Raw genomic sequence first — 14830 nt, 5'->3', positions numbered from 1 at the left:
TGCCACCACCACCTGGCTGATCCACCCTTTTTCTAAAAAACAAATTCATTTATTTATTTTACATCCTAATTGAAGTTTCTCCTCCCTCCATTCTTCCTATTCCCATTCCTCCACCTCCTTCTCTGCCCCTCCCCCACTCCTCCATGGGTATCAACAAAGCATGAGAGCATGCCATACCAAGTTGCAGTAAGACCAAGCACCTCACATTGTAGTAAGGCTGGGCAAGGCGATCCAGTATGAGGAATAGGTTCCCAAGATCCACCCAAAGCATTAGGGACAGTCCCTGATCCCACTGTTAGGAGTCACCCAGTAAACAAGATATACAACTGTCACATATTAGTAGAGGGTCTAGGTAAGTCTCATGCGGACCCCTGGTTGTTGTTTCAGCCTCTCTGAACTCCTATGAGCCCAGGTTAGTTGTTTCTGTGGGTTTTCTTGTGGTGTCCTTGGCCCCTCTGGCTCACATTCCTTCTTCCCTCTCTTCTGCAGGGTTCCCTGAGCTCAGCCTAATGTTTGGCTGTGACCCTCTGCATCTGTTTCCATCAGTCACTGCATGAAAACAATTGGGCTAGGCAACAATATATGAGTATAGCAGTATTGTGTTGACATTCCCCCCCCCCTCCGATAGTGTTTGGTTCTATCCTAGGTCTCCTGGTCATCCAGCCTCTGAGTCCTGGCACTCCCTGCAGTGAGGGGTGGGCATGGGTACCAGGCTGGCCATTCCCACAATCTCAGTGCCACCCTCACCTCAGCACATCCCATAGACAGGGCAGACTGTAGGTCAAAGGTTGTGTGGCTGGGTTGGCCCCAGTCCCTCCACTGGAAGTCTTGCCTGATCACAGGAGATGGCTAGTTCAGGCTATATGTCCCCTGTTGCTAGGAGTCTTAGTTGGGGTTAGATTCAGAGACAGGGTTTCTCTGTGAAACAGTATAGGCTGGCCTCAAACTCATAGAGATCTGCCTGCCACTGTCTCCTGAGTGTTGGGATTAAAGGCGTGGCCATCATTGCCTGGCCTAACCTAGTCTTTTACATGTAACTGATTCACTTTCCACCTCCAACCCTATTCCCATCACCAACAACATGAAGACAAAAAGGCAATTTGAAATCTGGGAAGAATAACCTTACTAGATTTCCTTATTATTATTTCAACTTTCTCACTCCCTTTGTACCCTTAGTAATATTAATTATTACTTTTAATTTTTAAAATCACATTTATCTGTAACTCCTGTTCCAGGGAATTCAACACCCTTACAGAGATATACATCCAGGCAAAACACCAATGCACATAAAAATAAAAGTAAAGTTAAAAACAATAACATTTATTTATTTATTTGTGTGTATGTGTGTGGGCACACATGTAGAAGAGGACAATATCCTGGAGTCAGCTCTTTCCTTCCATCATGTAGGTCCCAGGGATTGAATTCCATAGCGGGTTTGGTGGCAGGCAGGCTACACCATCTCTCCTGACCTGCGTTTGTGCACGTGTGTGATTTAAAATGATGTCATGGGCTGGAGAGGTTGCTCAGTGGTTAAGAACACCAGCTATTCTTCCAGAGGACTTGGAATTTGATTTCTAGCACCCATATGGCAGCTCACAACTGTCTATTACTCCAGTTCTGGCAAAAATCTGTTAACTGCAGTTCCTGGGTATCTGAAGCTCTCTGCTGGCCTTTTTGGGCACTGCATGCATGTGAAGCAGATATATATGCAGGCAAAACACCCAAACACATACATAATAAAATAAAATAGGGTGATCAGGTAAGGATGAACTAACAAACCTTTGTCAGAACATACTGGTGCTCATTTGTAATGAGGTTGAGGCAGGAGGACTGAGTTCAAGTCAGTGTGGTCAACATAGTGAGAACCCTATCTCCCCAAACCAAAACAGTCAAATCAATAAATGGTGATACCAGGTGGTGGTGGCACATGCCTTTGATCCCAGCATTCATAGTGGGTACTTGTCTCAACAAACAAACAAGACAGCAACAAGCTTACATTTTCAGCATCATGAATGTATACAAAACTATGCTACAGTGGCAGGATGTGATTCAGTTTGGTAGAATGCTTGCCTAGCATGTACAAAGTTCTAAATTTAATCTACATAAAGTCACGCATGGGTGACAGAGGTGGAAACAGGACACTCAGAAGTTCAAGGTCATGAAACCTGTCTCAAAAGCCCCAAAAGTTTACAGTACAATTAGGTAATTTGATAATGTACAATTAAGGTGCTGTTTTGTTCTACATGATTGTGTTTGTGCTTCCAGCTCATGAGAAAACCCTTGGCTTCTGGTTGGGGGCCTGCTGTGTGTGTGTGTGTGTGTGTGTGTACACGTGTGTGTTAGACTATAATTGTCATTTGTGGGTGTACAAATCATTTGCTCTAAGAAGCCAAGTGATAAAGAGAAATCGTTGCCAACACATGAGTAATTTGTAAATTGATGGAGCCCGGACCTCCCAGAACTAAGTTTTGTCTCTCAATGTGAATTTAATTGTCTCACATTTCATTGTCTAGACTTTGTGAAATAAACAAATTGTAACGTGTGAACCCATTTAGATCCAGGGTAGGAATCCTGAATCTTATAAAAGGTGTGTGTGTGTGTGTGTAATCTTTTTTTAAAAAATGTTAATTTTTCCTAAGAAGAGTAGGTTTGGGCTGGGTAGCTTCTTAATAGACTACTTAGGAGCTCCCTGGTGCCGCAGGGATTTTTGCCAGATTGCGCACGCTCACCGCTGATCATCATCTCTGTACAAGGCACTTCCCTAACTCTAAAAGCTTGCAACACACATTCCACATACTAGCAAAGAAGCAAGGCCTGGATGCTGCTGTCTTTATTCTGGCGTGCAAAAAGGAGGGTGTGCCCCGTGTCCAGGGCTAACCAAGCACTATTCAGCTCATTCTTTCATCAGATATTTATTTAGGAGTACTTTCAGCGGCAAGCAGCGGTGCTTGCCCATCCGACGTCCAGTAGGTGCGGTGCACAGGGGCAAGAACTTCAATTCCCAGGCCGGGTTGTCTCTCTAGTACAGCTCTGAGACAAAGAGATGCGCCCCTGCAGTTCCCAGGGCTGAGGGCTCCGCCCGCGGCCCCCAGGGTTTCGGAGCGGCTGCTCCTCCACTCCTCAGCCAGAGGGGGCGCTGCAGCGCCGGCACTCGGCCCGCCCCTGCGCGGCGCTCCTCTCGGATCAGCTCTGGCGGGCGGCTCCGAAGTGGTACGTTCCCCCTAGCAGCCCGGCCCCTCCTCCGCGGCCCTCCCCGCCGGTGGTAGGTGCCGGAAGTGCCGCCATTTTGGGGTGTTCTGCTCTGGCGGCGGCGGCAGTGGCAGAGGCGGCGGCGGCGGGACGCGGAGGCTCCCACGGGACTCGGCCTCAGCAGCGAGGCGGCGGCGGCTGCGGAGGCGCAGGCAGCAGCTGAGGCAGCGGCAGGCTCAGGTGCAGCCGCTGGTAAGTGCGGCGGCCGCAGTATAACGGGCCGCGGGGTGGAGGGAGGGAAGAGGGAGGCTGGAGGGAGGCGCCGCGGGGCGGGTCCGGTTCGGGCAGCCGCGGGTCACAGGGCCCTCCGGGCGCGGTCGCTCCCGGTTCCCCGCACCCCGGGGACGAGGCCGCGGACTGCTGGGAACTCGGGGCCCATTCGCGTCCGCCCGGCGCGTGCCCCTGCTCCCAGGGAGACCCGCCCTCCTCGTGGCCTTGCCCCGGCTCCCATGCCCTTTGCCTTCACTCTCCAGGCCCCGAGGGCTTGGTTCCTGCACGGCACTCAAGTCCTCCTCTTTGGGTCCGCTGTGCGAGATCCCAGCTGTCTGCCGGAGATGCCTCTTCCCTGACCCTGTCGCCCCACGTGTTCTTGGTGCCCACCCCTAGGGTTGCCCCAGATTCCCGCCCCTGGAAGGCAGTGCTTCCCCAACATCCAGAGCTCCCCCAGTTCTCACACTGGGTCCGCCTTAGCTAGCTCGCCCTACCCCCACATCAGGTGCTCACCCAGTCAAGGCCTAGTAGCAGGGCTCGAATCTCGCACCCAGGAGCGCGGACAGCTCTTGAATGCGCTTTCTCCGCTAGGTGCTAGGCTTTGGATTTAAAGTCGGTCTTGTCTTAGTTGTTGTTGGTTCCGGCAGGGTGGTTGTTTTAATTCTCTCAGACCATTGCATATGCTCTTAAGGAGCTTCTCATTGGTTTAGATTCCCGGATGGAAAGGGAGATTTTGGTCAGACCCTCTTTTAGCAAAACGGAATCTTTCTGGTGGTCCTCAGAGTTAACGCTGTATGAAGGCTGTTGATCGGTTTTAAAGAGCATGGAGTCTGTTCATGGTGTCTGCGGTGTAAAGAAGTTACAAACACGCTTTACAGGAACTTCACCTTTAAAAGGTCTCTTCCCTGGCTTCGAATTGAAGAGGTTTTAGTTGCACTTTTCACCTTTCCCACAGTTTCATTTTCTCTTTAAATCTTTAGTGAGAATGAAGGTGTCTTCAGTTGGACTTGCTTCTAATTTTTTCGAGTTTTGGCGTTAGCAGGTGTACTTGGAAAATCACGGAGATTTGAATGGACAAACTGCAGCTACACTGATTTTTTTTCTCTTAGTACTGGTTTTATGTTTTAGCTTTATTGAGTGAGAATGCAGCTTCTGATTGTGACTTAGGAAAGACTGAAGCAGTGCTATCGATAAAGCAAAGCTGCAGCTTTGAGCTGTTGCCCTAGCAGTCAAGCTTCTATAGTCCCTCGTGGTTCCTTCTTCACCACCTGTTTCTCTTAAGAATGGCTCTTGGCTCCAGAGCATCGGTCTCCACTCCTTTCATTCGTTCTTACCCTTTGGTTTTCTTTTCAAGGATCCATTAGTAGGAGGGGCTGTTACAGATAGTTGAAAATCTTTTCTGTGCTCTCAATTTTCTCATGCCCTCAAAAAATAAAGTGACTTGTTTGCCCAAGGTTATTACATCAAGTGCTCTTAGAACACTCTCCTACCAGAGGTTTGCTTGTTTTGCCTTTTCTTTTTTAAACTAAACAACTACTGTAATGACCAGTGAAGCTGTTCTTTATTCTTTAAGATGTGATGGAATGGGAAAAACTCTGGGTTTGAAGTTAGTTAGCCTACATTATAAAAATCTTTTTGCAGTTAGTTACTAATTGGTCCGTTCACTCACTCTTTGATTATGATCCTTAGTTCATTTTAATCTTCAAAATTCTTTAGGAATTGGTACCCATTTCACAAGGAGTACATTTGGGCTGATGGGCAGATAGTGAAAGTTGAAGACAGAGTGATTTATTTTATTTTTCTCTCCCTCCACATCCCCCAGACACGATTTCCCTGTGAAGCCCTGTGAAGTGTCCTGGAATTTACTATGTAGGCCAGGCTGGCTTCTAATTCACTGAGATCCTCCTGCCTCTGGCTCCCAATTGCTGGGAATAAAGAAAGGCATGTACCACCACCACTGGGCCCTACATACTTTTCTTATTACAGAAGTTGCAGGTTCATTATAAAAGGTACAGGTAAGTCAAACAGGAAGAAATTTTAACTTTTTGTTTGGTTTTGTTTTTGTTAGGGTTTCTCTCTGTAGCCCTGACTGCCCTGGGATTCAATCTTTATACTGGGGTTCAATCTTTATACCAGGCTGGCCCCCAGCTCAGAGATCTGCCTCCCAAGTGCTGGGATTAAAGGTGCTTACTACCACTTCCCCGTTTGATTTTTTTTTTCCCCCAGGCAGGGTTTCTCTGTATTGCTTTGGGGCCCCCAGTTTGAAATTTTATCTTTCAGAGATTATTGTTAATTTTTTGGGGGGTGTACAATTTTATATCCCCACTATCCCTTAAAGACAGGATGTTGCAGCCAGGCATTGGTGGTGCATTCCTTTAATCCCAGCACTCAGGAGGCAGAGGCAGGCGGATCTCTGAGTTCGAGTCTAGCCTGGTCTACAGAGCTAGTTCCAGGATAGGCTCCAAAACAATACAGAGAAACCCTGTCTTAAAAAAAAAAAAAAAAAAAAAAAAAGACAGGGTGTTGCTATGTAATCTTGACTGGTCTACCTCCCAAGTGCTGGAATTATGGTGTACACCACCACATCTTCCAAAATTTGTCTTTATTATCTCCAGCTTTTTGTTGTTGGTTGTTTTTTTGTGGTGTTGGGAATGAAGCTCATGGTCTCCCACAGGTGATAGGTATGCTGTGTACCCGAGTTGTCTTCTAGCACGAATCCTTTTCTTTTTGCTGGGGGCAGGTTCCTCATTTTCTGTAGGTCATACTGGCCTAGAAATTCACTGCACTTCTGTCTCAGCTTCCCAGGTGCTGGATTATTGGTATGTGTCACCATGCCTATTTTATATGTGGTGAAGAAAGAAGCATTTGTTATTTACCATAGTAGTCTTTTCAGTTTGGTGATTGCTTCCCCCCCTCCAAAAAAAAATCTTGGATTCCAGACCTTCTGCCTTTATCTCTCAAGTGCTAGAATTACAGGAGCCTGTCACTACACCTGGCTGTGATGTTTTTAAGCTCTAATAGTAGGTGGTAGGCTTGGTTTGTTTGTTTTGGTTTGTTTGGTTGGTTGGTTTGGGTAGTTGTTTTTGAGACAGGGTTTCTCTGTATAACATCCCTGGCAGTCCAGGAACTTAATCTGTAGACCAGTCTGGCCTCAGACTCACAGATATCTGCCTACCTCTGTGTCTGCCTCCCAAGTGCTGGAATTAAAAGTGTCCACCACCACTTCCCACCTGGCTTGGTTTGTTTTACCAACCACATTTTATTATGCATATGTTGTTTTTCCTGCTTTTTTGTATGTATACCACATGTGTGTACTGCCCAGAGGGTCAGGAGAGGGTGATGAACCCCCAGGAATTGGAGTTACAGACTGTTTAGAGCCACTATGTAGGAACTTAGAGCCACTGTGTAGGAACTGTGATTCAAACCCAGGTCTTCTAAGCCATCTCACCAGCCCTCAGAAACATTTAAAATAATATTCCATAAGAGCAGGAAAATCCTTCTTTTAAATGTGGGTCAGAAGAGTAAGACAGGAAATTAACAGAGACCTAACATTTATTGTGTATATGTCCATTGTGTGATTTGTTTTAATGAAAATTTGGGCTCTGTTGCCAAGTATAGAGTGTGAGTACTAAATTTAGTGCCACGCCTTATACTGTACTGTAGCTTCTTTAACTTTGTTTCACTGGAAGACTGGACCTAATAAGGGAGTATGCTGTTAGATAATAACAGTGGTGGGGTGCTTGGGGGGGTTGGGAACAGCTGTCATTTGGAGGGAGCAAGAGCATAGGCTCCTTTGCTCAGGGATTTGGGTCTTCCTAACAAATAGCTCTGTAGTCTTTAAACCAGTGAGTAATAGGATTTGATTAAGTTCTTTTGAAAAAGTGCTTTATTTTGATATGGTTCACATACCATATAATTTATCCACTTAAAATGTTCAACTGAGTGATTTTTAAATTTAGTATTACCGAGTTTTTGTTTGTTGTTTTATTGTTGTGACAGCCTTGCTATGTCTATAGCCCTGACCAGCCTAAAACTTACTGTGTAGACTAGGATGGTCTGCCTTTGAGAACTGGTACTACAGAAATGTATCACATACCTGTTCTGTGCAGATTTTGCTTTCATTTCTTTTGCCTGTAGTTCTCCATCCTCTATCCTAAATGCTTGAGTCCATAGGTCCAGAGATGTTTTGAGGTTCAGGATTTTTGTTTTTCCTGAGACAAGGTCTTTCTGTGTAGCTCAAACTGACTGTGTAGACCAGGCTGGTCTCAGACTCAGAGATCTGCCTGCCTCTCCTAAGTGTTAGGAAGAGAGAGAAGATGGGGGAGGGTTGACAGTGGTGGGGAAAGGTGAAGAGAGGGAGAGAATGAATGTGAATATGTATGCCACATGTGTGCAAGTGCCCACAGAAGCCAGAAGAGGGCATTGCATCCTCTGGAGCTAGAGTTACAGGCTGTTGTGAGCTATCTGATATGGGTGCAGAGAACTGAACTAAATAAACTAGCAGAGCATGAAATGCTATTAACTACTAAATTACCATGTATCCAGGCTAGTCATGAATCTGCTATGAATGAGTGTGCCCTTGAAAGTCTGATTTCCTTTCTTTCACCTCCCAAATTCTGTGAGGTCAGAGGCGCATCACCACTACAGGTTTTTATGGTACTGGGGGTTGAGCTGATACCCAGAGCTTTGGGTATGTAAATCAAGTACTCTACTAACTAAGCAACATCTAAGCCCATTTATGCTATTTTATAATCCCATCAGCACTGATAAGCATTCTAGTTTTTATGTGCTTTACAATACTTATTTCTGTGATTTTGTTTAAAATATATTTGTGCGCGTATGTGTAAATGTTCACTCAATATGGTATAATGTCCAAAGGAAACCAGAAGATAATTTTTGGGATTCAGTTTTCTCCCACCATATGGGTTGGGGAGGTGGAACTGGTTCTTTCCTTCTATCAAGAGAGTCCTGGAAGATTCATCAGGTTTAGCAGCAGGCATTTTCACATGCTGAACCATCTTGCTGGACCTTATGTTTTAGTAGCCATACAAATTTTGCTTTTATGATTTATTTTATTTATGTGTATGAGTGTTTATCTGTGTATGTCACATGTGTGTACCTGCCCATGCAGTCAAGAAGAGGGTGCTGGATGCCCTGAAGCTGGAGTTACAGGTGGTTGTTGCTGTATGTCCTATATGGGTAAGGGTAACTGGGGACCAAACTTGGGCTTTGACCCTTTGAAAGTACATAGTAAGCACCTTTAATTGCTAAAGCCATCTCTTCAGCCCTGCTAGGTTTTTTTTTTTTTTTTTTTTTTTTTTTTTGCGGGGGGATATGGGGAGGGCAGGATTTCTCTGTGTCAAATTGGCTGTTCTGGAACTCAGCCTAGAACTCAGATCTTCCTGCTTCTGCTTCTAAGTACTGGGATTAAAAGTGTGTGGTGCCCACCAACCCAGCCTTTTGTTTTAAATTTAAAATTTATTTTATGTGTGTGTTTTTTGCCTGTATGTACCTGGTGCCCTCAGAAGTCAAGGGGGAGCTAGCTCCCCTGGAACTGGAGTTAACAGCAGTTGTAAGCTGCCACATGGGTACTAGGAAAAGAACCTAGGTCCTCTGGAAGAACAGTAAGTTCACTGTCCCTGTTTTTGTTTGTTTATGGTGTTGTTATATAGCCTAGATTGGTCTCTGTTGCAGTCTGTCCCTTACCTCCCTTTGGTTTTGTTTTGATTACAAGACAATCTTTTGTATCCCAGTCTGGCTTTAACTTGTGGTAGAGCCAGGACGACCTGAACTATTTCTAATTAACTTGTCTCCAAGTGCTGGGGTGATCCCCCACCCCCCACACACATAATGTGCTGGAGATTTAGCCCAGCGTTTCATGCATGCTACATGAACACTATCAACTGAGCTAGTTGTTCCCCCTCCCCTTGTTGTTGGGATAAAGTTTTGCTGTATAGCTGGGGGTGATCTTCCTGTCTCAGTTTCCTGAGAGCTGAGATTATAGGCTATTGCTACCATGCTTGTTCACTGTTTATACCTTTAAATTATACTTGGGCTTCAGATTGGGTTGTAACTTACTTGTGCAGCTCTTGCCTAGATCCTGTATATTATGATGAAGGACAAAAGAATTACTTCAGTTTACAAGTTCCTAATTCCGTATGATTTTCAGATTTTCTTCTGTGGTGTAGCTTGCTTTTCATTTTGCTAATTGGCTGTTTCCCACCCTTTTTTGTTTGTTTTGTTTTTGTTATAAGACAACTCTCACTGTAGAGACTACCAGGGCTGGCCTCAAACATGCAGCAGTCATCATACCTCTGTCTCAGAATGGTGGTATTATAAGCAAGTGCATCATACCAGGCTGATTGGGATCTCTGGACCACGTAGTTATTTGTTTGTTTGTTTTTTCGACACTGTGTTTCTCTGTGGCTTTGGAGGTTGTCCTGGAACTAGCTTTTATAGAGCAGGCTGGTCTTGAACTCACAGAGATCCTCCTGTCTCTGCCTCCTGAGTGCTAGGATGAAAGGCATGCACCACCACAGGCTACCACATAGGTATTTAAGTTTGCTCTCATCTAATTTTTCACTTTTGGTGTCTGGCCTGCTGTCATATCCATTATATTATTATCAAATCTAATGACAAAGTTTTCCCCAAGTTTTTTAGGTTTAGGACTTAGATTTAAGTAAATTTTAAAGGTCAAATCTATCCATTATGTTGCCTAGATTGGCCTTAAACTTGTTTGGCTCTCCTACCTCATCCTCCTAAGTTGGAATCTTCAGTGTGAGCCACCATGTCTGACTTTCTGAATTAAATTTCTAATAGGTTTCAATGTTGATTGCTGTTGATTAACCCACAGTTTGGTTTGATATGTTTTGACACACTGAAATGGCTAAATGCACGCCTTTGATCCCAGCATTTAGGAATCAGAAGCAGTCAGATTTCTTCAGTTCCAGGTCAGTCTGGTCTACAGAGTGAGTTAACAGGACAGCCAGATCTACACACACAAACCCTTGAAAAATCAGCGAGGGAGAGAAAAAAAAACGTGAGACTTCTGTAATTAAGAGTTGATTCTTTGATTGTAGAATCCTTAAAATGGAAACTTAATGGTTTGAAAAGACAGTGTGTCTTACATGGACATAACTTGGGAGAGGAGTTGAGGCAGCTTGGTGTGCTAGGCTTAAAAATTGTTAGCACCATTGTGGCTTGTATTTCTGGTGCTGTTTTCCTATGTTTAAAGATATGGGGTTGAAGAACTGGCTCAGGCTAAGCACACTTGCTCTTCAGAGGACCCAGTTTAGTTCCCAATACCCATGTGGTAGCTCACAACTGTCTATAACTCCAGTTCCAGGAGATCTGACAATTTTATGGCCTTCAAAGCTTGGCACACACATGGTTCACATACATAAATGCAGGCAATACACACACCCCTAAAATAAAGATAATACTCTACTGGTAATGTCAGAATTAACTTATAATTTGGGCAGTGTTGATAAGGCTGTTTCCTGTTACAGTACTGAACTATTTTTCTAAATGTTTTTTGAGAATTTTATACCATACATGTCTTAGGGTTACTATTGCTGTGATGAAACACCACCAAAAGCAACTTGGAGGCAAGTTATTTGTTTTCTTTGAGACAGTGTTTGTGTGTGTGTGTGTGTGTGTGTGTGTGTGTGTGTGTGTGTGTGTGTGTGTTTGTTTGTTTGTTTGTTCTTGGTTGTTCTGGAACTCTGTAGACCAGGCTAGTCTTGAACTCACAGAGATCCACCTGACTCAGCCTCCCTAGTGCTGGGACACCATGGCCCGGGAAAAAACTGTTCTCTTTATGAGGTCTTTACCTTTATCTAAAATTGTACTTTTGTCTTTGCCTAAAGCTATCTTAAACTCCTTAGAGTTTCCACCCCCTCCCCCCTTTTTTTTCTTTTCTTTCCTTTCTCACTTTAAATTATTTTATTCATGTGTATGTGTCTCTGTGTCTGCCAGTATTAGCAGGAGCCAGAAGAGGTCATTGGATCCACTGAAACTGAAATTACAGGCAGTTGTGAGTTGCTTGACATGGGTGCTGGAATTTGAACTAGCTTCCTCTGGAGGAGCAAATGCTCTTAACCACTGGGCTGTATTTCCTTTCTTCCCAAACAGTTTCTTGTAGCCAACAATGACTTTGAATTCTTGATCCTCATTTCTCCACCTTACAAATGCTGGCCATGTGCATATGCCAACCATTTCCTGGCTTTTTTTTTTTTTTATAATATTTGTTATTTTATATGTGTTTACATGTGTTTGTATGTGTGCCAGGTCTTAAGTGAGAAGATATGGAAACATAGGTTTCTGTGGTAAAGTTGGTTTTTTCCCTTCCATCTTTTTTTGGATTTGGGTGTCAAACTCAGCTCACTAGACTTTTGTGGTGACAGCCAGTTCTTCTGCCCCCTTTAAAACTTGAGTTGGCTATAGTGGCATATACCTTTGATCCCAGCATTAGGAAGGCAGAGGCAGGAAGATCTCTGAGTTTGGGGCCAGCCTGGGTTACATAGTGAGTTCCAGGATAGTCAGGGTTACATAGTGAGGTCCTGACTCGAAGACAACACACACACACACACACACACACACACACACACACACACACACACACACCCCCCAAACAAATCTGAGACCCTGTCTCGAAGACAACACACACACACCAAATAAATCACTCACAAAAAACCAACAATAACTGTATTTATTTTAGGAAGTTGAGTCAGGCTATATAGCAGCAAGACTCTGGCTCAAAAACACCTCTACCAGCCAAACTTTCCTCTACATAAAAATAAAAACTTGATCTCATAGAGTTAGAAGAATGAATGCTATTTTTTTTTTCTTCCTCTAGACAAAAGGCTATATAGGTGATTTTTTTTTTTTTTTTTTTTTTTTTTTTCTTATTAAACAGGATTTCCCTATGTGGCCTGATCTGATTCTGATTGGCCTTGAACTATCAAGCCTTGTGTCTCAGTCCTCTTGTTAGGGCTGTTACAGCTGTATTTCTATGCTCAGAGGATTTCTAACTTGTATACAGAGAGCTTGAGTTTCATAGAAACTTTTATTCCTTTCAAAAAGTGAGAACTAGTTAATATGTGATGTAAGTATATTTCATTATATTATTTGAAGCATTTTAGGCTTAAATTTAAATGTAAAATTTTGTGACAATTGTTCTGTGTGATATCAAATCAAGGACCTTTGCATCTACCTTTCAAGTAAAAGGACTAAGTTTCTGAACAGCATTTGAGTGTACCATTTGAAGAAGAGTCTAGTTGTGGTCATACTGAAACTGAAGGGATTACAATCCATTAGAATGTGCTTTTGGTGTGTGTTTATAGTCTGTTCACTAACTGTGGCAGCTGTGTTTCTCTCTAACAAAATGGAGTTGACTCCTTTAACTTTTCTTCCCTAGTTTTGTTTATTTTGTTTTGGGAGAGGGTGTTTCTCTGTAGTTTTTGCTGACCTACAACTAGCTATGTAGACCAGGCTGGAGTCTATGGGTCTGAGGCCTGTGCCTCTGGAGTGCTGGGATTAAAGTTGTGTAGGACCACTCCAAGTCCAGATTCCAGAGTTGTTCAGTTATTAATGTTTCAGTTTTGTAAGATTAGTTGTTTGATTCACACAACATTGTTCTTCAGAAAAGAATCTCCAGGTTAGGAACCATTGACAGTTTCTCTTTGTTCTTTTACCTTTTTTGTTTCCTGTGAAGTGGAAGCAAATTCTAGCAAAGGATAGGGGAATGTGTGATATTTGGTGATAATGTAGGGTAACTAATAATCTACTCTGACTGGATGGGTTTTTTTTTTTTTTGTTTGTTTGCTTATTTGTTTGTTTTTAGACACAACTTTATTTGGATATATATGTTAAATTTTTGCTAGTTTATTTTGTATAATTTACTGTAGGTTTTTCCCAGTTTCTTTGTGCTGTGACTTTTGTGTGTGGGATACACTCTTTACTAATCTCCTTTTCTCACGCTGTTGTCACACAGCTCAGTGTTTCTCTCCTGGATATTCTATCTGTCTTGGTGACGCTGCTGCTGACTTCTATGCTAGGTTGGAGTGGTCTGTTGCCAGAGAAACCCTGTGCTGTTTATTAGTGATTTGCCTTATTTCAACTGCTATTTGAGCAAGAGACTTGTAGGGACCAAGGGTTAGAAGAATAACAGGATAGTGGTGACAACCTGAATTTATACCATTTGGCATTTATTAGCTAACTGATGATTTCTTCTTGATTAATTAATATTGGTTATGGGTATAGAGTCATTTTAAGTTGCATGAAAGGCTTTCTTCAAGGATATTTCACTGGGAGCTATTTATGTAGTAGAAGATTATTTATTTGTTAGATCCTGTCTTAGGGTTTCTATTGCTGTGAAGAGACACCATGATCAGGACAACTCTTACAAAGGAAAACATTTGATTGGGTGACTTACAGTTTCAGAGGTTTAGTCCATTATCATCATGGCAGCACATGGTGGCATGCAGGCAGACATGGTGCTGGAGGAGCTGAGAGTTTTACATCTTAAGCTGCAGGCAACAGGAAGTGAACTGAGTATCACAAGGAGTATAGTTTGAGCAAAGGGAACTTCAAGGCCCATCCCCACAGTGCCTCCAGCAAGGCCACACCTACTCTAACAAACTCTCTGAGTTTATGGGGGCCAGTTAAATTCAAACTACGACAGGTCCCTATTTTTAGTTATAATGAAGGAACCGAGGGCCTTGCCCACATGGTAGGCAAGCCTATACCATTGAGTTACTATCACAAGCCCTCCCTTTACTTGTTTTGGGACAGAGTCTCAACAGGCTTCCCAGGCTGGCCTTGAACTCTTGTTCCTCCTTTCGAGAAGCTAGGATTTCAAGCTTGTATCACCATTTCTTAGGCAGTCCCTATTTCTTAGGCAGTAAGAGAAGCTTGAGTGGAACACAGTAATGTGGGTTGAATGTCACTTGAGATTGAAGTGAGGATGAGTGGCTGTGTGCCCAGTTGGTGGAGTCTCTCTGGTATGGGCTTAATTAGTAATTTCATAAATTATCTGTAATGGGAACATTGAGAAATGTTAATGAGAGGGAAGCTATGAAACAGACTGTTTAGCACTTCTAATTTGATTGTCTTCCTTTGGTCATTTGGGGTTTTTGTTGGTGTGTGTGTGTGTGTGTTTAGTAATAAGACTATACCAGAGAAATATGAAAATTCTTTTTTGTTGTTTTCAATTTATTTGTTTTGATTTCAAGACATGATCTCGTAATGTTGCTCTGACTGTCTTAGAACTCACTGTGTAGAACAGGCTGGCCTTGCACTACACCCCAGCTTTGAAAATTCCTCTTATTTTATTGAACAGGAATTAGAAGTGAACAAGTGGATTTGTATA

The 14830-nt window shown here is 43.3% G+C and overlaps 1 protein-coding gene across 6 annotated transcripts in view; it reads left to right on the top strand.

Moving 5' to 3' along the window:
- Positions 1-3273: 3273 nt before the first annotated feature.
- The window catches only part of Celf1 (CUGBP Elav-like family member 1), a 72576-nt gene continuing 61019 nt past the window's right edge, over positions 3274-14830 (top strand). For 4 of the 6 annotated variants that reach the window (XM_051184267.1, XM_051184266.1, XM_051184265.1 and 1 more), the window contains exon 1: positions 3276-3441. The gene's annotated coding sequence lies outside the window, so the exon portion shown is untranslated. Of the gene's footprint in view, positions 3442-14830 lie in introns of all 6 variants that reach the window. The other 2 variants (XM_051184268.1, XM_051184269.1) reach the window with 2 other exon arrangements.

Source organism: Phodopus roborovskii, unplaced genomic scaffold (assembly GCF_943737965.1).
Source record: "Phodopus roborovskii unplaced genomic scaffold, PHOROB, whole genome shotgun sequence".
NCBI lineage: Eukaryota > Metazoa > Chordata > Mammalia > Rodentia > Cricetidae > Phodopus > Phodopus roborovskii.
This window is presented reverse-complemented; position numbering and strand designations above follow the sequence as displayed.